This window comes from Amblyomma americanum, chromosome 1 (genome assembly GCF_052857255.1).
Source record: "Amblyomma americanum isolate KBUSLIRL-KWMA chromosome 1, ASM5285725v1, whole genome shotgun sequence".
In the NCBI taxonomy this organism is placed as follows: Eukaryota; Metazoa; Arthropoda; class Arachnida; order Ixodida; family Ixodidae; genus Amblyomma; species Amblyomma americanum.
This window is the reverse complement of record NC_135497.1, coordinates 380,352,231-380,375,657: the sequence shown is the minus strand read 5'-3', so window position 1 is coordinate 380,375,657 and position 23,427 is coordinate 380,352,231. Positions and strand designations below refer to the sequence as shown.

At 47.9% G+C, this 23,427-nt stretch overlaps 1 pseudogene; it reads right to left on the bottom strand.

Moving 5' to 3' along the window:
- Window positions 1-4,565: 4,565 nt before the first annotated feature.
- On the bottom strand, window positions 4,566-14,927 carry LOC144122449 (uncharacterized; annotated as a pseudogene).
- Between the last annotated feature and the right edge of the window lie 8,500 nt (window positions 14,928-23,427).

Below are 23,427 nucleotides of genomic sequence, written 5' to 3'. Positions count from 1 at the left end.
TTCATGGTCACCCGGAGCCGCTGGGCGCTGAAGCGCCTCAAGGAGATCGTCATCAACCCGTATTTCCGCGAGATGCTCTCGACAGTGTTCCAGCGAGAGAAGAACGTCGTCGCCGGAACACTGCAGTGGATACATTGGTGGTTTTACTTTAATTAATGCTTTTACTTCAAGGCGAGGCTTTGCATATGCAACAGAATTTTTCTGGAGGGTGTCTAGGTTGGCAGCTCCCTAGCTAGGGGGCATGGTGGGGCTGTGGCTGGTTGGGGATGATTCTGGGGGCAGCTGGCATACCCACTGTCTCTTTCAATTTGATTTTGCTGTTACTTGTTTTACTCTGCTGCTGCATAGGCTTCTGGTGCGTGGAGGCAGGTGGGTTGGTGATGGGTGCTTCTTGTTAAGGGTGGAGTAGGGAGATCATTGGGCACTTCTCGAGGGTGTAGGCTTTATTCATTGCGACTTCACACAGAGAAAATTTCTTGGCTTCACATAGATAACGGTGCTCTTTGTACTATTGTAACAAAGTTGTTGTGTACTGAAGAGTATTGTCTACTGAAGTTAGTGCTTGTGTGCGAGTGAACAATGAACACAGCGTGCACGCCGCCTCCTGAACCGAACTTCCCGACGTGAGTGGAGCATTTTCTTCCTTCCCATTGTTCGGAGCCTCTTCTCCCCTCCCCCTTTTCCGGTCTCTGCTGCCATCCCACGTCCAAGCCTGCGATCACTTTGGACTGTACCGCCGACTGGCCAAAAAACGTGTACACTAGAATAGAGTGCAAATAAATAGATCTTGTGTCCGCAGACAGCTTCCTAAGTAGACGGTTCTGTGGCTCAGTGGTTATGGCACTCGGCTGCTCCCCCGAAAGACGCGGGTTTGATCTTGACCGCGGCGGTTGCAATTGGATGGAGGCTAAACGCTAGAGGCCCATGCACCGTGCGATGTCAGTGCGCATTAAAGAACCCCGGCGGTTGAAATTTCCGCAGTTCTTCGCAAGTGTCGCTCATAGCCTAGTAACTTTGGATTTTGTTTTTTCGTGAGGTTTACTTCAAACCTGCTTGACTGCTTAAGACCTACTGATGCAAGCATGTTTTTCGTTCACACTTAAGTTTAACACGTTCACTGCAGCGGCGACTTTCGGTAACCTAATCCCTGTGCGGCGCGGGCCACGGGTTGCCCACCTCTAATTTTCTTGGGCGCACTGCGACAATGAACATCTACAATTCGCATGGAGTTACGACGATGCGATTCTTGGGAACGCCCATAAATGGCAACAGCGACATGGCGTGTGTCCTTTCCACAAGCTCTTTGATAAATCAGATCTTAGCGACCGATTCTTCGCTCGACTTAGTGTCTTGGGTCACCCAACGGTGACTCAATGAGTGAATGTGTTAAAGCATCATTTTGGGTGTTTTCTCCAGTTCTCTTACCAATATATGGGCATAAGGAATTTATTTATTTATTTAATTATTTATTTCAATACCGTAAAGGTCCCTGGGGGAATAAGGGGAGGAGCAGAGTGCATGATTAAGATATATATAATCATAACACAGGAATTTCAGCAATACAGCTGGAATACAGGAATTGCGGCAATGCAGCGGCAATTTCATTTCAAGTTTATTTCATAGCTTGCAGTGACAGTTTTGTACTGTTGAAATGTATGGCATTAGTGAGTTGCATTTTCTCTTTCTCAGGTGGACTGTCGATGTGTTTTCCAAAGGAGAAAGCCGAAGCATATTGCAAAGAAATTGAGCAGCAGGAGGAATACCCAGCGTGGATCATTGGAATGTTGTTGAAGGGGAGCGGGTAGCAAGGCTGACACTCTCCACGCGTGCTAGAAGTGCATTCAGCCAAAAAGGAGTCCGAGCTGTGGTAACACAGGCTTGGGAATAGGGGACAGGGAAAGAATTGGCTGTGAGGAAGGTTTCTAGCTTTGCAAGGAGTTTTTAAATAGTGAGATATGAAGCTTTTACTGATGGGGTACCTTATGGCTGTCGTATGCAACTACGAATGCTACATACACGAGTGGGGACAGCTTTGCTCTTATGCTGCATGCCACTGACATGAAAATGAGTTAAATGGGCTCCAAGCATACATTTTGCGTTGTGTTTGTGATATTTTATACAGTTTATGAGCACACCGATATTTTTATTAGTCATGAAACATAGTCTTATACATATGTTCGTTATGTAAAATATTTTGCCCTTATTTCATATAGTGGTGTTGAGGGTTTGTTCAGTTAAGAGAATGGCTGTTCCCTCAAGAGACCTTTATGAATCTGCGGTGACCAAAGATATGGGCGGTGTGGAGGATGGTTTGTCCCCCGTGGGCATCTCCCACAGTCTGTCTTTTCTTAAGCCTGTTCAGCCATTTGCTATGCATTGGGAATAAATATTTTGCAAAGGCTCTGGCTCTTGTCTGTGCTGAGGGAGTGCGTGGGCACACTCAAGCTTTAACGATGAGTATCATCATAAAGAGTAGACATTACATAGCACCATTAGAGACAAGTTGCCCAATTCGCCTCTGTTATGTTGCAATCGACTTAAAACGACTTAAAGGTGCACTAAAGAGGAAACTGAATACGCCTTTTTACGGCGGGAACTCAATCTGGACGTTCCGAACATTCTTAGAAACATCGATTTTTTGTCCTGTGCTACCGATTACCCTAATTAAATCGGATTAAACGTACCAGCTCCCGTTTTTTTTTACCTCAACGCGGTAGTGAGGAGGAGTCAACCAACACGTCAGCCAGTCCTGCAGCGGCTTTCCTCGCTGCTATCGGCGGAAGCATCGCTGTCATCGGCAGAAATTACACGTGGACGTAAATCAGAGTCTACCTGTATTTTAATTTCCATGGTTCTAATTTGCAGCTATATTCTCTGTGACTGAAAATTTTTATTCATAGAAACCTAAAAAACAAAATAAAAGCGAAAGCGAGCTGCCACTGGAATCTCTTAAAGGCACTCCACGCATTGGTTGACTCCGCCTACATAGCACGTTCAGTTAAAAAAAAGGTGGGAGCCGGGACGTTTAATCCGATGTAATTAGGGCAATCGGTAAAAGACGAGTTGAGATTCCTCTTTAGTGCACCTTTAATTTCTGTGAAGGCCAAATTTTCTCGTTTTGCCGCGAATCACATAAACAGCACATTGCAAAAATTTGCTCCCGTGAATAATGGGGTAAAAGGAGCACTAAGCAGCTTGTCACTTATCCTTTCTAAAATTTAGCACTCGCGAAATATTCTGATATTGCGACTTTAGCTGAATATTTGAAATATGAAGTTTGAAAGAAATGAGTTGTTTGCAGTATCTCATTTCGGAACATGGACATGGTGCTTTGTCCGCTGTCTACTTTGGCCACTGCGCAGTCAGCAATGCATATAGCGCTCCTGCACATTCCTGCGTGGTGGACGTAAATGTTAAGCGATGCAACATGCTGTAACAAGGCTGATGCAAACCAACCTGCACATGATACTGCCATCAGAGTAACAATGGCAACTTCTGTTGCAACTATAGTAAATGCTGTTGAATGTTCCTATGCATGATCATGGGTTTTGGTTGCTGTAGTATTTGACCACAGTGGAAGAGTTTGAGAGTTATATCTCAGCTGCAATAACCATATTTCAAATGAGGCAAAATAAATTCAAAAACAGGGGGGCACTTAAGCTTCACCTTAAGGGTATAATGCGCAAGCTAATGGGTTAATGCGCCATATATACAGAACTAGGCATCCTGTACTTAGTATTCATAGAACCCTGGGAGTCCTCATACCGCTCCTGGCGCAGTTGTGCTGTGGTGACGCAATGCGCCACTAAACTGTGATGGCCGATGCTGCCACTGGTGGGACATGTGCGATCCAGGCTGCTCTCCTCAGCAACCTCTCTCGAACATTCATTATTATAACTGCCACGGTGGACAGTTTGCGCACAGTCCTGTGGGCACGTTGTGATGACAACGCAAGGTGACATGACTTAGCTGGCCCACCCATCTTCTAGGTTGCTTCTCTGGGGATTTTTTGCTTACTGTGGCCGACATCGGCGCCGAATGTTCTGCCACATGAACTTTCTAAAGCTATCGCTTTAAAAGCACCTGTGTTCTTATATTTCTGTGCACATTGCAAAACCCCACATGGTAAAAACAGTCTGGAGTACACCAATACAGCTGCCTCACCACCAACTGTCTATTTTGGGCGCATAATAAAACAGTGGCCAGTAGCCTTCCCCCATCTGCTAGCAGACGTTTCTCGTCCGCCGTCAGTGAAGAAAAGTCCTCTTTATTATAATGTGCGGGGTGTAAACTCTCTTTGTCCATCTGCTCAGACAGCTTTCGCTGCATGAATCATCTCGGGATATATTCAAACACGCCAGCATACTACAAAGACCGACATGCATCTTGGCTTCAATGTAAAACGTATTTTTTTCTTTTTTCATCCACGTGGCATTCATTCAATCTGGGCCCACGAAGTAATCGAGGCCCTACGCAGTCAAATGAATCCTTGCGCAGAGTGAACTTTTCTCGCGGTTTCTGAACCCACCGATTGTCATGTGTCCGCTAGGCCTAACCGGAATCATCTAGATGCTCGCCATAGCAGCAGTCCTCCTGGACGCGGCGGTCGTTGACGACGACGCTGACTCAGGCAGGCTGAGGGTCGCCAATAGCCTCTTGATGGGCCGGTCCAGTTCGTTGAGCGCATTGTGCAGCTGTCCCAGCAGCACATTGCGCTGGCCGTAGTCTCCGTTGTAATCGTCCATGTCAACATTCACCACCGCGATACCGCCTATACGCATTCGCTTGGCGAACAGCACCTGCGCGGTATTCAACTATTAACTGCCTAGCAGGCGTAAACACCACAAACCCGGAAGGCTTATCCTTCTGACGGCTCACTCGATTTTGCCTCGGCTGCTGAGCCCAAGGTCGCGACCTTGAATCCCGGCCGCGTCGACCGCATTTAAATGAAGGTGAAAAACGCAAAACTCTGTGGCAGCTGTTAGCCGCGTTTCGCGCATGTGGTGCTCCGCGTAGTTTTACTGGTCATGTGCAAAGGTTAGTTACCAATGCGTTTAGGGTTTTTATAGATAGCATAAGAGTACCATGTCCCCGCACTCACCAGTGGTGTCACATCTTGCGGCCAGCAATGTAAAAAGTGGCACCTTAGCATATACTAGAGCCACCTACCTAGAAAATAGAAGAGACAGCTGCGACCTGCCACTGTTGGCAGACGGCAGTGGAGAAATGAGCATCATCTTTTCCTCTTCCAGGGGAGAGGAGACAGTCAGCAAAGTGGCTGCTATGGGAAGAGCCTTGTCATATGCCACGGCTGGCAGGTGCAAAGTCGTGCATGGCACCTCACAGTGAGGTTCTTATGTTCTCACATTGTCACAACTTATAATGATTATGTGTCCAAATTTTCGCAGCTCAGCGTAAACGGCAATATTTTTTAAATGGTTTAACTAGTACAAGTTAACGTGTGCATAACATCTTCATTTGTCATGAAGTGTTTTTTACACGCCGAAAGCTCCTTTGAATGCGCTATCGAAAGACCCGTGCGTTTACCTCGTGTCACATTAACACCGGTTCGTCCGGGACGAACAGCACACCCCTGCGGTCGCTGTAATGATTGCAAATGTGTCATGTCTGTTACACGCCCGTGTAGTGGCAACAGCGCTCTCCTACTCGCTCCTATCTTCCGAAGTGCTTGTTCTTAACGCGCCGTTTCTCCTCTCCCGTAACTTCCAAGGCGCGTCTCGCGGGCCGCGCCGAGCGCGGAAGGTGGTTTGCCCTCTTCCTTCCGCAGTGCTGAACGATGTGGACGGCGCACGACGTCATGTCTTTTGGTGGACTTCTTCCTGACAGCTCTCGCTGTAAACCGTGTGCTGCGCGACTTGGGGCTACGTTAAAGAACCCCAGGGTGCCTAAATCTATGGAGCCCTCCACTACAGTGTCCCTCGTAGCCCATATACTATCAGCAAAAAATGAGACGCAAACAAGACAACTGAGCCACAACCAGAACTGTAAGAAGCTTTTAGCCAGGGGAAGCTCAATACTGGCTTCTGTTATTAATTTCGAAGGCGCGAAGACTTTTTGCTGAAGTCTTAATCAACCTCGCTTGTATTTCCTCTCTGGGAGGTAATATGTTGATTTTATTTGTGTTGCCACCTCAGTTTTCTTATTTTCTTTGCTGATAGAACAGATTTAGGACTTTAAAGTTCATATAACTCAGAAACGTACCTTCAAGCCGTGAACGCTGCACAGTCACTGGAGCTCTCAGTTATGTGATGCGGCATCAACGTGTCAGCAATGCATTCATCATGTGGGAGACGACGTGACAATATAACTCTGTCTATATCGAGCTTAGCCCTATAGCATAAGTGCGTGAGGTAAATTCCACTCCTGAACAGCTGCTCGAACATACGTCCGCGAAAGCTTTATGGCCCTCATTCTGCGTTGCGGAACTTCGCATGCTACAATAACAAGGCACAGCTAAAGAGCACGGGGTGTAGCTTACAGAATGCAGGTAACGATAAGGGAAGAAATGTGTAGGTTTTCGTTGTACACGTAGTCTCAAGAACGGCGGCCACTACCTGTGACGTGAGTGCTAGCCACCACGCCGCATTTTGCTGATGCATGCGCCGCCCTGATTTTGAAAGCATTCTTCACGGATATGTTTTACAGGCAAGCAGTAGATTAATTGAGTGCGACCCTTCGCAAATCACAAATGTTGCGAGCTAGGATACGCGCACCGACCTTTTAGCGAATGTGGCCTTGTCGTAGCCAATCCACTGTCCTTTGTCCCGGTTTACGGCGATCTTGCAGTCGGCCTCCTTGTTATACAGCGACACCCAAAGGTGGGAGCTGAATTCGAGGCATATCTGCGCACGCGTGCACCGCATGCACGTGGTCAGTGAGCATCTTGTGTGCATAGACATTGTGCAAAAGCGCCGTGAGTGTGTGTAACAGTAGCACGTTTATTACGGTTGCGTCTGGTAATACAGTGTTTAGCACCGTGCCGTACGGTAAGCACGCTAACTACGGCTATTCCAACCGTACGGAAAATGTGGCTAAGCAGGCATGGCAGCATAAGCAACGACCACGCTTTAACATAGTCACCTCTCCTATACTCTCTACAGCGTGAAGATAAGTGACTTTGATAAAGCAGGCGAAATGAGCCTTAGAATTAACAGTGCAAGGAAAACTACCGTTGCTCACGCATCTTAGCCGAATTATACACCGGGCGCAACGAAACCCTCCCGGACACAGATCCTCTGCGGCCATTTTAGAAAGTGACAGTCGAATCTCATTATGACGAAGCGGTTTATAACGAAAAATTGAACAATACTAAGCATTGACGATTCTCCTTCGAAGCTCGGTCAATATGGACTATAAAGAACCACTTCGTTATAACGAGGTTCAGCTGTATATCTAACGATGATAAGTGCAGTTGGCGGCGGTATTGTGACACGTGCGGAGAAGCGATTAGTGGCCATGGCGACGACCAGGATGGGTGGCTGCGTAGAAAAGACGCGACATAAGCACCTCGAAATAGGCGAGCAGCCCGCGCAAGTTGGTGAACGGTCCCGGGGGCGCGGGTCCACGGACGGCGGCTCGCAGCTCGTAGCGCCCACTGTTGCGTAGCCTAACAGCGCCAGGGCTACGCGTTGCCGGAAGCGTAGCTCGCTGAGGAACGCCTCGCACGCCTCCACCTGTGAGTCATACATGCTACGTTGGATCAGAGAGCGGGTAAAATTGAAAATTGGTCTTTGAGTAAATGAAATGGCGCAGTAATTGTATCGCATGTCTCGGTGGACACCGCAACCACGCTGTAAGGGAAGGGATAAAAGTAGGAGTGAAAGAAGAAAGGAAGAAAGAGGTGCCGTAGTGGAGGGCTCCGGAATATTTTCGACCACCTGAGTATCTTTAACGTGCACCGCAATCGCACAGCACGCAGGCGCCTTTGCGTCTCTTCTCCATCGAAATGCGGCCGCCGCGGTCTGGTCCGTACCCGGGTAATCCGGCTCATTAGCCGGGCACTATATCCACAGAACCACCGGGGCGGGAATACGTAAGTGCAATCCTGAAAACCGGCGCTTGTACAGAATTCCTGGGCTAAGCGATGTGGCGGGTGGGCCACCTGCCACTTACTATGCAGACAGACATCAGTCGCCATTTGCGCTTGCAGAAACGCATTAATAATCCATGTGAAACCGGTAATCCGGCCTCAACAGCTAAAACAAAATTTGTTCCTCGACTAATCGGTTAGTGTCGCTTGGAAGGTATATAGCGCGAACAGAAAACAGTTGAAGCCTATTCTATCTTTCGCCTGTGGTCATTCTGGCACTGCAGTATGGTAGGGCGCACATTGGACTCCCAGAGATGCCTCTGACGGTTAGACTGTATTGCGCAGTGGCTGCTTCGATTTCTTGCCGGCCGCCCGGCTGCAATGTTGCAGCAGTGCTAGTGGCCCAGTTGGAACCAGTCGACAGACCCATGATCTTTCTTTTCTTCATATGATCAGAACTGGATCATTGGGCTTTATGGCCAGCCTAGCACTGCGCGCTGAATTTTTGTTCGAGACTGAGATATGTCTCGAACATTAATTCCGCTAAAGGTGCTCTTCTTCCTATAGCTGCCTATATCGGCTGCTAGTCGAATGGCACCAACTGGGCCATTATGTCTGCCGCACCCTAAGCACGAATAATCTTATATGGAAGTGAAAATTGGCCCGGGTTTGAACCCGATCGCAGCGGCCGCGTTTAGATAGAGACGAAATGCGCAAAAATTGAAATTGGTTTTTGGGGATAGGAAATGGCGCCGTATCTGTCTCACATATGGGCGGACACCTGAACCGCACTGTAAGAGAAGGGATAAAGGAGGGAGTGAAAGAAGAAAGGAAGAAAGCGGTGCCGTAGTGGAGGGCTCCAGAATAATTTCGAACACCTGGGAATTATCTTTAACGTGCACTGAAATCGCACAGCACACGGGTGCTTTTGCGCCTCGCCTCCATCGAAACGTGACCGCCGCGGTCGGGTTCGGACCCGGGAACTCCCGATCAGTAGCCGAGCGCTCTAACCACAGAGCCATCGCGGCGAGGCAAACGCGATGTAAGTGAACATTAAAGATCCTAGGTGGTCGAAATTATTCCGGAGCCCTCCACTACCACACCTTTTCCTTCCTTTCTTCGGTCAGTCTCTCCTTTACCGCTTCTCTTATGGCGCGGTTCAGGTGTCCGCCGAGATTAGACACAGATACTGCGCAATTTAATTTCCCCCAGAACCAATTTTCATTACCATTTCTTTTTCTAGGGCACAAATGTTTTGGGAGCAAGATATTCTGGCCATGTTCCGCAGTAGATGTCGATCACTAAATATACTGCGTAGACAACGGTGATATAGTCCCTGTGCAAAGCGTAGAATTTTGACGCAGTACACAATGGGAGGAGGTTTTTAAACGCGGCACCAGAGGTCCTGAGGTTAGCAAAAAGAGGAGGTTGAAACCTCGGTTAAAATATTCTTAACTGATAGAAATTCGCATTTTTTGAGGAGAGGAAATTGTTTGCATCGCCAACCTTAAGTATTCCTCATTTTTCGAGGTGGAAACTTATCCAGGGGCTCGGGGAACATACCGTCTCCCGTAAAGGGATTGTCGTAGAGAACAGCTTACTCAATTTGTACTCTTTTCGTGTTTAGAGCACGCGTAGACAGAAGAGAGTTGTGAGGACAGAAGGAAAGAAGAGACAACCGCGTCCGCCCAACCGAGGATAGCGACTACTTCCTTCCTATAACAATGAGTCATAATTACCCCAATTCAGTGAAACGTTCTCGGTGCTGCTTTCGCTCTAGCCATTGATGACCACCCATAGAAAGCCTCTTGCGGAGCTGAAAACAATACCGTCTACCAGGTTCTCTTTGAAGATGATTGGTGGGACGGCCGTCCTGGGAGTGTCTTCCATCGAGTACGCGTGGACAATCAGCAGGTTACTCGTGCTACAAGGAATAGCGCAACAACGACGTCTGTTAGGCGGTTTAGCAGCACTGTACCGACACGCAATACACCAAAGCCGTGGGTGGGGGAAAGGGAGATTAATGTGTAATCGTTGGAGAGGTAGTAGTATCGGCACCATTTTTTTTCGATGTTTCTTTGACGAAAAAGTTGGGTCCCCACATAGGGATTGCCCCTAAAAAATATCGCACCTAGGAAGGGCGATGACCCTATTTCAAATTTGCCCCTAATGAAGGCAGTGGTGACGAGAAGTCGCATATTAGTTTAACTTAAAGACACAAGGGAATGAATTCAAGCTTCAAACTCCTGTCGTTACGCCCGGACGTCTTCACTGGGAGAACTTTAATTCCTTGCTTAAGTTCTCGGGTTGAAATAACATCGTGTGATAAGATTAAGATTGTGGGGTCTTTGAAAAAAAAACTCCTCTGGTTAAATAAATCAGAGAGCGCAGCCTTGTAAAGGAACCTTGTATCTCTTACTTTCATCCACTTATAGGCGCCTATAGCTTTCAGAACACGGAAGCCACAATAAGCCTCCATTCAGAGTTATTGGAAGCATGCATACTCTGCCAAGCAACAAACATTATACACTTTCGTGATTTCTGCGTTTATAGAATACGTGTGGCCCGGCCTTTACAACAGCAGACCGCATTTCGTGCACCAGAGTGATGAGAAATGAACTAGCAAAGCCAAGACAACAGAAAAATACAGAAACAAAAAAGCGATAACGATGACCAAGACGAACATCAGTCGCCCTGTTTAATGAGAATAGCCCTTCAGGGTAACGTACGTGACTACAGATAGCATACCAGGAGCACGTCCACAAGTCCCCATACAGAGCTCAGGTCGATTTAGATAATATTGTCTTTAAGCAACATACTAAAACAACGCGGGCGCCTTGTTACCCAATTCTTTCCACATACAGGTGAAAATGCAGGTCACAGTGTAACTTTGCATCTCAAGAAAAAGCGCCGAGAAGAAATCTCAGGAGAAAGATAAAGGGGTGCTGAGGACTGCTGCATCCCATTTTTCTCGCACTCTTTTGTGAATGTTAACGCTTATCCGGCAGGAAAAAGAACTTATGACCGGGAGAACTGAATTCAAAAATTTTCCCGCTACTCCGTTGAAACTCATGACGTCCACACCGACTCTACAGGTCAACTTACCATACCGTACCGTGCCATACCTTACCGGGCCATACCATAACATACCATACCATACCATGCCATGCCATGCCATACCATACGCCACGCCATACACCATGCCGTAGTATACCATAACCTGCTATCCATTGCATATGCCATACACCGCACCTTACCGTACCATTAGTGGTATTAGTAGTAGTAGTAGTAGTAGTAGTGTAAAACTTTCAGAGCCCAAATCAGGCGTTCATATTGTGCCTGGCCGGCCCCACCAGGCCGACCCGATACTTTTTCAAGAGAAGAAGCCAGTCAGGTATGCCTGGACCGAACTGGGTTGAGGCAGGGGGTAGAAAGAGAACTTAAGAGTGACAGGACTGTAGAAGGGGCAGCCTAATGCCATTCCATTAAGTTACTATCAGGATAGCGGAACTGTCGGTGGCTGCTGGACACATAAGCAGCTTCAACGAAACAAGCTGGTGTTAGCGCGTTTGCACGATACCTTATGCTAGGTTAGGTTACGTTGCAATATACCTATGCAGGCAGGGCTTCCACATTGTATGAAGGTCCCCACTTCAGGCTGATACGGACAAGCGTCAGCAGGCGGATCTTTGTTGCGATACGCATCACCTGCACAAACAAAATCAGCGCTTAGCATATAGAGAAAGGGATTGTTACGTGCTTATTAGTCTCAGGTCACTAAGTTCTGAGCAAAAAAAAATATTGAAAGGAGATAATTCTATACAACCATTTCAATGACGTTCTTTTTGAACATTTCTTAACAGTGTGCTTTTAACGATGAACACCATTTAGAGCGCTTTCATGGCTTTCCATTTCTTTGTAGGAGCGAACTGTGTTTACGACGTGGCGCCGTGTGCAGATTTGTTTTACATGTGTGCGCATGTTGCGCGAGGTGAGCTCATAGTTTGCACGGTTTACATTGTGCTTCTCTTCTGCGGTATAATGAAGGTCTTTTTGCGTGTTTCCTACAAAACAGCGAAGGTACACAAATGTCAACACGCCCATGAAGAATGTGCTGTAGTGACGTTCGCTTTGGCTATATGACGCCTGAGCAGTAGCAGGGAGTGCGGGAACATTAATGAAGTCGTCAATACGTTACCAATCAAACTTAATAATAAAGAAGGTAAGCTGAAGTTTATCGCAGCGGCGTGACTAATACAGTACAGTGTAAGTTTTAAACCAGAAAATGCGGTGCAGTAAGTCCGCAGAGGTCCAAAAGAGAGGAATATCAACGGCTTGCATGTGCATTTCAATTGACTAAAGTCTACACTCAGTCTGTTGGAATGGATACGGGTGTCTACCGGATGTTTCAGGTTAGCCTGTCGCTAATTTGTTTAAAGACAGACAATGCAGCATAGAAATGTGAGTGCTGGCGGTAATCAGAAAACGGGTTAATCATGTGAACTATGGTTGGATACAACTCAAGAAAGAAGCGACCTTTTCCCCTCAAAAGAGACCCTTTCACTCAATGGCGTCGGCCGATTCTCATGAGCCTGTTAGTGTGACAATGCAGGGAGTGTTATGGCAATGTAAGGAGGGCTACTAGTGCAGCTCTGCCAATTCCTAGAATTTCAAAAGCGCAAGTGGCCTCGGCGCTCTGTTCAAAAGTTTTGACCAACGTTCGACCCTTTCGAAAATCTGGAGCGCTCAAAGCGCTCCCACCAGTACTATTGTGAACTACAGCGAAGCTGAGAGGTGCGCCAGGGAGTGGTGTGTGCTGGTGGGCGCTGCCGTAATCAACCACCAGCACCCACCTGATCACAGCCGTACTGCACCAAAACTATGGATCATGTTGATGTTGATGTTTAGTGGGCCCACTAGCGGAGCGCACCCTGACGAGGTCGACGTAGACGGGGTTGAGGTCCGCCGGCAGCCGGCTCCAGTCCAGCTCGAAGCCATCGAAGTAGACCTCTCCGAGCCAGTAGGCTACGCTGTCGGCAAGCAGGACGCACCTCGAGGCCGCATCGGTGCCCTCGGTCAGGTTCTACGGGCCGGAGCCCACGAGCCGCACAGAGAGCTCCAGCTTAAGCTGTGGGTGACGCGTCTTCAGGGCGTTCATGTCGCGGACGCACATGAGCCCTGCGGATCAACGCGCCGGCTGCGAAGTTCTTCATATGTATAAACACATCCCTATCGTTAGCAGGGAATGATTTAGCGCCTCTTCTCGGCAGACTTGGGCAAGCATCGCCCGAAAACCGCGCGTGAACCGGAAAGAGGACATGACGCGAACCTTGCAAAACTTTTCGTCTGCAAATGAACGGAACCGCCGCGCCGCTAGTGGAAGGGTGCCATGCGGGACTTCGAGGCCTTCGCATGCGATCACTGCGAAGATTGGGTTGCCAGTGACCCCGTATGGCACAGTGATTCTATCTCCTCATCACTGGTAAGCCACGACGCCCAGGGGCGTGGAAGTGGCTGAAATTGAAAATTGGTTGCTGGGGAAAGGAAAATGGCGCAGTACCTGTCTCACATTTCGGCGGACACCTGAACCGCACCGTAAGCATCGAGAAAAAGAAGGTGCTGAGAGAAGAAAGGAAGAAAGAGGTGCCGTAGTGGAGGGCTCCGGAATAATTTATACCACTTGGGGATCTTTAATGTGCACTGACATCGCACAGCACACGGGCGCCTTTGCGTTTCGGCTCCATAGAAACACGGCCTCTCGGTCGGGTTCAAGCCCGGGTACCCCGGATCAGTAGCCGAGCAAGTCAAGATTGCGTATGTAGGCGCCCCAGCTTGAGGCTAAACAGCGAACAGACGCGGGACGCCTGTAAAAAAAGAGCGAGGGCGGCGGAAATTGGGTGGTTCGGGGCGTGGGCTATCACGCGAAAGCAGAGTCGCAGATGTTATGACTGCTTCCATCGGTGTGAGAACCGTGAATGAGCGTCAGTTTGACTCGAAACAAAGTAAGCTTAAGGGCCTGTGTCGCTAACTCGTCAGCGCTTATCATGAGTGGTGTGTCTCTGGCTCCTTACGCGATGCAACGATGTCGGGAACAGAAGTGTTTTGTGGTGTAGTGTGGCATGACCGGTTCGAGAGCGATTTCAGTTATGCGGCTAACACCATCATCCATCCATTCATCCATAACCCATCGTAGACAGTGCTGTACCTGTGCTTCAAAGCATGCATTTCATGCATAACAAGGAAACTATCCATTTACGGCTGGAAAATAAACCTGGACTGAATTGAGAATGCGCACTTTACTGAGTCCACTCGCTGTGTTTTAAGACGTAGCGAGCTCTCGTCCTTTACAAGCCGGCACTGTCAAGTAAGATACATAGTTTTGTCACAAGAATATATGTAGGAAGATCTGGCACTCCGACCTTCAAGAGCAGCCATTATGGGAAGAGACCATGCACCATGGAAATCACGGTACTTAAAACTGCCTAAATAAAACAGCCATCACTGATTCTTGTCATCGTTGAGACATGAGCTACATAAACGGTATGAAGTCAAATAGTTTTGAGTTGCCGAGGGGCCCCGCAGTTGTATTGCCACTCGCCACTTCGTAGTTTGTGGCACTGAACCGAAGTATCGCTGTGCCTGCTTCCGCGCAGGCGCAGAAAATGGGTATGCGTATACCGGTGTCGTCCTCCTGGAACTGCTGTCGAAGTCCGTTATAGTCCACGCGCGCACCCATGCAGACGAGGTGTGTGCAACAGTGGGCGCACAGCTTGCCCAGGTCATTGGACGCGGCCTTCAGGAAGTCGGACGAGTTCCAGTAGCACACCACCGCGGTCCTACCGCCGCTCATGCCCAGAACAACCGCGTTGGCGCCCATCCAGCCGGAATCTGCGACGTTGGAACAGCAGCCGCAATACGGAGGGAAAAATTGGAGGCGTAACTTAAGCTCCGCCTTAAGGGTTTGACGCGATAGCGTAATGGGTTAATTCACATATATGGAGGTCATTTTCTACGTTACATTCATAGACCCCTAAGAGCCAACGTACCCCTCCTGGCGCAGTGATGCAGCCGGTAAGCGATGGGCCACTGCCCTGCGATGGCGGGTGCTCCTAGCGGCGAGCCTTATGCAGCCGAGGTTGCTCTATCCCGAGGGACCAATAATTAAACTGCCACCTGCCACGTTGGGCAGTTTGCTAACTGCCGTTTGCTGACACGGTGGGCAGATTGCGGGAGGTTGGGATGACACCGCAAGGTCACGTGACCTAGGCGGCCCACCGGCTTTCTAGGTTGCTCTCTGGGAACCACCCGCCGGAGCAATGCCCGTGATTTTTCATTCACAAGAATAACGCCGACACCGGATTATCTAGCGAACGGAGCATTTAACGCTATCGCGTTAAAATATCTCTGATACAACACCAAGCTCGGTACAAAAAAAAATCCAAGGCAGTTCTAAAGAGCTTGTAGCAATATATCTTCCTGGTTTGTGCGGAAAAGGACACATGCGAGCAGTGCGGTGGGCATTGCGAATATTTTTTTTAAGCTCGCTAGGCTATGCGCAGTATTTTCTCTGATGTTTCACTGCCGCAGAATATAAATTGTATTCTGCGATTGTTCCTTTTGCTATATTATAAGCTGATTGTTACTATTCCCTTTTTGTATTTTGTGTTATACGTGATGCATCTGTGTCTGTTACGTCATAGACTTGTTACTCTTGCATAAACTGTACCAGCTGATCCTTTCTCTTGAAACGTATTTCCTGTTGCTACATTCGCCGAGGCAAAGACCTACTCGGAGGCCATTCGGCTTTCCTGAACATTGCCTCGTTGGAAATATTTAATGCTGCCTACAAAGTAAGAATTATGTATTAGGGACTGTGGAATGAGTCAGTCCGCATTACGAGCCTAAGGCGGTTTCATGCTGGAATTTTGGAAGAGAGCTTTAGCATTTCTTCATTTTGCAGTCCGTTCGTTAGCCAAAAGCCAAAAGTATAGAATAAAAAAGCGACAGAATGCCTGCATCAGCATCACTAGCACAGGCTTAAAGCGATCAAAATAAATGAACAGGGCTGAAAAAACCCTGTCGGGCCTTGTCTGACTTGCATCGTCTGGCCATGTCGAAAGAGAAAGGAACGCCAACAAAAGGTAGTTGTTAAAATGTTAGAGGTGTCGGCTTTCGAAAAAAGGCCGAAGGGTGAACAAGGCTTCCATGCGGAAGCCAAAACGTCTGATATTTTAGCGACAACCTTCGGTCGGCTTTCCTTTCTCTTTCTACAAGAACCTGCTAACCGAGCAGATGAGATGCTGCCAAACCTTGAATTTAATCATGCTACGACGGTCGTATGGCCAGCCCTTCATCTCTCATGTGCGAGGGAACAATGCTTCAGTGCGGAAGTTTAAACCTACATTTTAACAGCAACCTTTGGTCGGCATTACAATTTCTTTTGACGGGAACCTACTACCCGACCAGATGAGATGTCGTAAAACATTAGACTGCATCGTCTCGTCGCGGTTGCATAAACTTGTCATCCATAAGCACTCTTGAGGGCCAGCCTCCGCATGCGTGCCGTATGGCTGTGTGTGATCTCGGTCCGCTCCACCTGGACAATGCGTAAATGCACAGATGTACACGGTCAGCTGCTGTCTATAGTTATGAAAGGCAAAAGTAGCTTATCGTTCATGGTCCATTGTCACAAATTTACCAACGGTTTCGAGGTGGTGGTCGTCAGTGGCTAACAGGTAAGAAAATGGAAAATATGCGACTTAATTTTCCGTAGTTAAAGGTGTGAAAGTAGTTTCATTCTGTCACAAGCTCAGAACAAAAATTACACCACACCTGCGGAACAGACTACAACCTCCTCTGTGGCAAAGTGAGCACTTATAAAAATAAAGCAACTGAATTTTTAATGCTGTGTTATAACTGTATTCAGTGTTCACAGCTATTAAGCGAGTGCACAGCAGAATATGTATTTTAAAGGAATCTGAAAAGGCACCTGCTTTCAGCCAAAATATATTGCACCTGTGTTCTGCAATTATCAAGCTTAACTGTCGGTCTAATCTAGAATTAATGTTCAAAGAAAGAGAGCGATAAGAGCTAGAAGGTAACAAGAGAATACACTCTAAACACGAATGCGGTTGTATTTGAGTAAAAAAGGGGGTAATCTTTTCTCTTGTGCACTCCCAGCTTACTCCCTTTTTACTCCTTTCTTTTCCCAGTGTACGCGCGCATGTTGAGCAGGAAGAAGCCAACGACGCCAATGAGGATGGACACGATGACGAAGGCACCGGCCAGTGAGAACAGCACCCACGTTAAGCCCGGGGCGCTGCTGGACACGCCGAGGTAAGGTCGATGGTCCATGCCCGCCTCGACCACGCGAGGAAGGCCCTGAAATGCAGGACGCGACACTCGCCCCATGCTGCACTACCAAAGTGCTCTGAAGGACAGCGTAGAGTTGTTGCATCTTAGGAGCAGCCTTTCAAAAGCTGGCTGTCTAGGAAGTGCATTTCCCCTTTTGTTTTTAACTTTCATATCTTACACATGGGAGGCATTTGCTGTCAAGGAGTTTCACTGTGCCTCTCGCATGTCTTAGTGCCTCCATCTACTGATAGCAGCAGCCCAGTAGTTCTCACATTTTATGGACGTGTACTGAAAACAGTGGCACGTACCATATTAAGGACAATGGCAGCAACATAGGGGGATACCAGCCGCATTTGGTTTATGTAGTGTGAACTCGCCAGGCCGAAACTCACTGAACTCATGGTACACCTCTTCAGCTGAGGATTAGATCAGAGATAATCGGCTGGGGTTCTTAAGTGGGTAATAAGACGGCACGTCGCATATTGCCTTGCCCTCCCGCTAGCTCCCTGGTACCCATCGAACACATCACTTAAATTCCTGACTGTACCCTGCATAGGGCCATAACCAACGTGAAGGGATGCGACCCTTTCATGCATTAAAACGTCTTCAGTCAGTGTCGCTCTGCACACTGTGATGATTCAGATAACCCACGATGCTAGTTAAGAGGTGAGAGCCCTGACGCCTAATATACGGCTAAGCTGCTCACACCTCCACTCCTTGCAATCGGAAAACGAGAGAAGAGACGCAAAAGACGCTAAGGAAGCGGCGAAAAGGGACAGGCGATTGAATAACGCAAAAGGAGGGTCCAAGAAGAGTTGCTTAGGAGCACTGCAAGGAAAAGCGCTGGCGCAGTACCATGTCTCCGGCTTGCAGCTGTCGCCGGATGTCGTGGCGGTTGCCGAAGCGGGTGGCCTGCTTGTGCACGCGGTGCTGCTGCTGCTGTGGCGGCGCTGCAGGAGGATGGGAGGCAGGAGGAGGAGCAGGCGCAGGTGCAATCACCACCACGGGAATCTCCGGTACTCCTTCAGGACTGAGTATTTCATACTTTTTCTCGTCGTCGACGACCGCAGCGCCAGCCTCACTTTAAATGAGAACGAAGAGGAGCAGACTAAGGTGAGATTGTGCAGCAATACTCAACTCTCACACAGGAAGTGTTTCATATATTGGTCTGTTGGAGAAGCAAAGTGGACATCAAATGAAGGGGAGCAGAGCCTGTTGTGGCAGATGCGGAGAGATGAGGAAGGCAAGGGTAGCAGAGGAGTTTGACAAGTACAATACAAATACAATTATTTCTACATCAGTTGATGGTAGAAAGTGCACCCAAAAATTCTTAAATTGGCTTGACAAAGGAGTGTACCACTTCCTTCAGAACACAGCGGCAGCAACAGTCTACAGATAGCAGCAACACAAGGCAAGGCAGCTTACGGCAGAATTTTCTTTGAAAACCCTCTCAAGAATTGAGATGACGGGCAAAATAGAACTGCTTGAACACACACTTGGTCTAAGAAGCTGGAACATACAATAATTATAAGGAGATGTTCTACAAATCTAAATGAATGCCAGGTTTTATTATTCACTGTAGGAATTAAGAAAGTTTGGAATTTGAAATCGAACCATTTGAAGACCGTAACTGGTCCTAAAAGGTTGCATATACGAGCTGTCGTTGCTTCGCGTTATATAATATTTATTTCTTGATTGATGTTAGCTAACTGACTAAAAAGTGAATCGTGTATTTTTCTGCTTCTTTCATAACGGTGATTGAAAAATGCATTGTAGAGTTCCGTAACTGGTGCCATTTTCAACGATGAAAAAAGAGGTTGATAATGACCATAAAACGATACATTCTCAAATATGCCAACGGCCTTTGTCGTGCATTTTATGTAATCTATTTGTGCTTGAAGATGATGTCGTGCCCCACCGATTGGGAAAAGGAAAGGTTAGACAGGAATAGATGAGCGTTGTAAAGTAAAAGTGTGATATTAAGAGGCAACAGGCAACGTACCCTGCGCAGCATACCTGTGCATTTGGCAATTTTCTTAATAAGGGTGTCAGTATGCAAATGTCATGACATATTGCATTGAAGAATCATGCCAAGACAAAATGCTGAGGCTGTTGTTTCAATCCGCGTTAAACCAAGCGTTAGACTGAGCTGAGAACCAAGCGATTCCAAAATGAGCTTGACAGAAACCGAGAAAACCGGGAGATTTTATATACAGTAACGCATTGAATGCTTTAACCTGAAATGCTTTAAAATGCTAGTTATTTTGCACACTTATAATTGGCCGGTTTTTCAAAGATCAATGGGGGAACTTACAAGTGAACTTGAGGCTAGTAGACTCTACCTACCTCCCCACCCTAAATAAACTGAGGAACAGGCTTTAATTTGGCGCAAGCTCCTAACATGCACTTACCGATGCCTCTGTAGGCTCAGTAAAATGCACCTCACCACGTACGTATAGGCAGTTGTCCAGCATAAGAGAAAAGGGCCACACTATTACACTACATGGGCCTGCCAAAGAAACACGGTGGTACTGTACGTACAAAATCCCACACAGCTGGAGCAGAACGGGGCAATCCTATCCAGCCCTGAGCCGGAGTGTCAGCTGAGGAAAACTGCGTCAGCCGCTGCAGGCGCCCTGGACTGAGAGCTCTACCCGGCAGTCTCCTACAGAATTTAATTTAGGAGAAAATAAGGTTTGAACGCAAAGACGCCCGAGTACTGTGTGGTATCGTTGCACGTTAAAGATCCCCAGGTGGTCGAAATTATTCCGGAGCCCTCCACTACAGCACCTTTTCACTCCTTTCTTCTCTTAGTTCAACAACCTCTATCCCTTCTTAACGGCGCGCTGTGGGTTTCCGCCGAGATGTGTGACAGATACTGCGCGATTTCCTTTTCCCGAGAACCAATTTACCAAATTACTACCTCACTCATGAGATTGCTTTATGAGAAAATACGTTTTTCGCTTTCTTCCTAACCCAATTTCAATTTCTGTACTTCGCCAATTTCGAAGAAAAAGCTCCTCAGTATGGAATGAACGGGAGATGCTTGTGTCTTGGAGTGGACGCAATTTGGCTGCATGTGATGAAGATTCTGAAGTTTATGGTGTGTCCATATTTGATTGTCGCATTCGGTTTTGTTTGGTTTATGAGGGTTTAACGTCCAAAAGCGACTCAGGCTATGAGAGACGCCGTGTGAAGGGCTCCGGAAATTTCGATCACTTGGCGTTCTTTAACGTGCACATCGCACAGTACACGGGCCTCTAGAAATTCGCCTCCGCCGAAATTCGGCCGGGAGATTGTCGCATTCGTCAGTTCGGCATGTTTAGGGTTAGGAATCAGCGCAATAAATGATCACATGGGCGTAACGGCCGCGAATGCATCTAAACAACTGCATATTTCATCACTTTTCAGATTGATCACGACATTGAATACAACGCCGATATCGTGCGTTGTTATCACGCGGGTGAGTGGCGGACTGGGCTAGTGTGTGCACCTTTGTCATTTTTCGCAGGCGCTAAAAAACACGGACAAAGAAGGAACAGAAAGCCTCCTCCCAGTCCAAGCGGATGGAACCCTGCCGGAAGGAACACCCATTGATGTTCCAGACCTCAGCGGACTTCTTCAGTTCTATTTGTCAAACACCTACTTCACGTTTCAGGAGAACATATTTAAACAGGTCCATAGTACGGCTATGGGAGCATCGATTTTTGTCAGCGCTGCGAACTTGACAATGGAGTCACAGGCGTCCCGCGCCCTCTCAAGCTTTACGCCGCCCCCGAAAGTCTTCCTTCGTTGTGTGGACGACTGCTTCTGCATAATCAAAAAGTCGGCTATGAGAACATTCTTTTTGCACCTCAACAGCACAAAACCGGCCATACAGTTTACTACGGAAGAGAAAGTAGACCGCCGCCTGCCTGTTTTGGACGTTCTGGTGAAACGCCATGGCCCTGGAATGTTATTCAGTTTATTCCGGAAGGACACGCACACTGTCATATACCTCAACTTCAGTTCCGTACACCCGGCCTCTCACAAGAAGTCTGTTGTCGCCTCACGCCAAAAGAGAAAGCGACAGATTTGGATACCGTTCGCCGCGACCTGCTGTCTTCGGGCTATCCCAGTTCCTTCATACGAAAACATGAGAATCGCCTAGCTCACCCGCCGCTACAACATCCCCAGCGAGCGAAGAAAATAATTCCGATACCCTACGTCCCCGGAGTAAGTGAAAGCTTATCCCGCATATTCCAATCCTACGAAGTCGACGTCACACATGTACCCACGCAAAAGATCCGTCACGCGTTGGTTACAGTGAAAGACAAGATAAAGAAGGAGAAATTCCCAGGCATAGTGTATAGGTTTTCCGGCGCTGATTGTGAGCATGTCCACATTGGCGAAACAGGCGATTTGCGCAAAAGATTTCAGCAGCACCACAAAGACGTCTAGAACAAACGCGTGGCAACCAACGCACTGGCTGAGCATGCTATCTCCGAGGGCCATGACATCGACTGGGACAGCAGGAAGATAATTGGAAAGAAAAGGGCAAGACTACAGGGCTTTACCTGGAATCTTTTTATATTCAGACGACGGCAAACACGCTTAATCGCTACGGAGGCAATCTACCCCCGATATACTCCCGCTGTTTGCGTCATATCATGAAACCAATATAACCTACCTTTATTCTTTTCTTTCATTGTGAACGAGGCCCCCGTAAGCCGGGGCCGGAACGTCATTTTTTAAACGATTGGTCGGCGCTTGAAGAATTTCCGCCATGGACATGCCCGACCAGACGGGTTTCCGTCGAACACTGAATTTCATGGCATTTTATCTCCGTGCAGGTAGGGAGATTGTTTTCCACGTTATTTGCGTGAACGTTCAAGAAGAGGACGATATGGAATAGGAAGGAGTGGAGACAGGGAAACCTCAATAGAATGCAAGGGCTTGTATGAACAAACACAGGGAATGCATTTTTGCAGCAGTTGCAGGGATGGCTTCCCCTGTGCACATCCAGATGTTTCTTTGACAGTAGACGATGGCTAACCAAAGGCCACGAAGAAAGAGAGAGAGCGAGAGGAAAAATACTATTGAGATTACGTAAAGCAGGCGAGAGATAGGCATTCGATCACTCGTCACCGCAGGGGCAAGAGTTTTTGAGCTAGCATCAACAACAGCGAAGATATAGACTTAAAAAATACGCTCCTCATCTCCCCCCTCAACTCGTACACGAGGAGCACCAGAAAAAAATAACGAAAACAGCTATGGGACTGAGCCCCGCCCATGAATACGTCATCCTATGACGTTTATTTTGCAACTTCCGGTTATCGCTCCTAGCCCCAAAGCAGCAGCGTCGGCGGCGTGGTGCCATCTCTCAGGCCGCTTCGCCTTCCTGTATTGCGGCGCGCGTCGGGTTTCTTTGCTTGTCATCTGTGGTAATTAGCAGTAATAAACCCAGACCTCGAGGTGCGACTGCTCACATTTACGGCCGTGATGGGCACCGAGTCCTATGCGTTCGCACGGAGAGAAGTGAGAGTGGCTCCGGAACTCCCGACAGAAGGAGGCGGCATAGGAAAATTGAAACCATATGCGTGAAAGCAATGCCCTGGCTCGCGCTTGCCCGTGAGGGTCGCGCGGAGGCGCGAGCAGAAGATTTTCACGGCTACCGGAAGTGTGCCCGTGACGTCGTGGCTGCCCTGGCTAGAGCGAATGAGAGCGTGTTGTGGCCTTGCGACGTCATGGGAAGTGTGACGTCTTTCTTCCACGATTTTAGCGCCAAAATCGGTCACTACGAGCATACCAATCGGCCCGCGAATTTAAAAAAAAACGCGGTTTTTAAAAGTTCATAATAAATTGCCAGCTCAGTTCTGAAGACTCATACTTGGTGTGAATACTTCTTAGCATCATTTCTAAGCATTGAAAACATTTACAAGTGACTTTTTATTCGTTGCATAGTCCCTTTAAGGTTGATTCACAGCGGCGAGTCGGAGCCGTCGCGCTGACAAATTATGTAAATCAGTTACGACTTCCAGAGC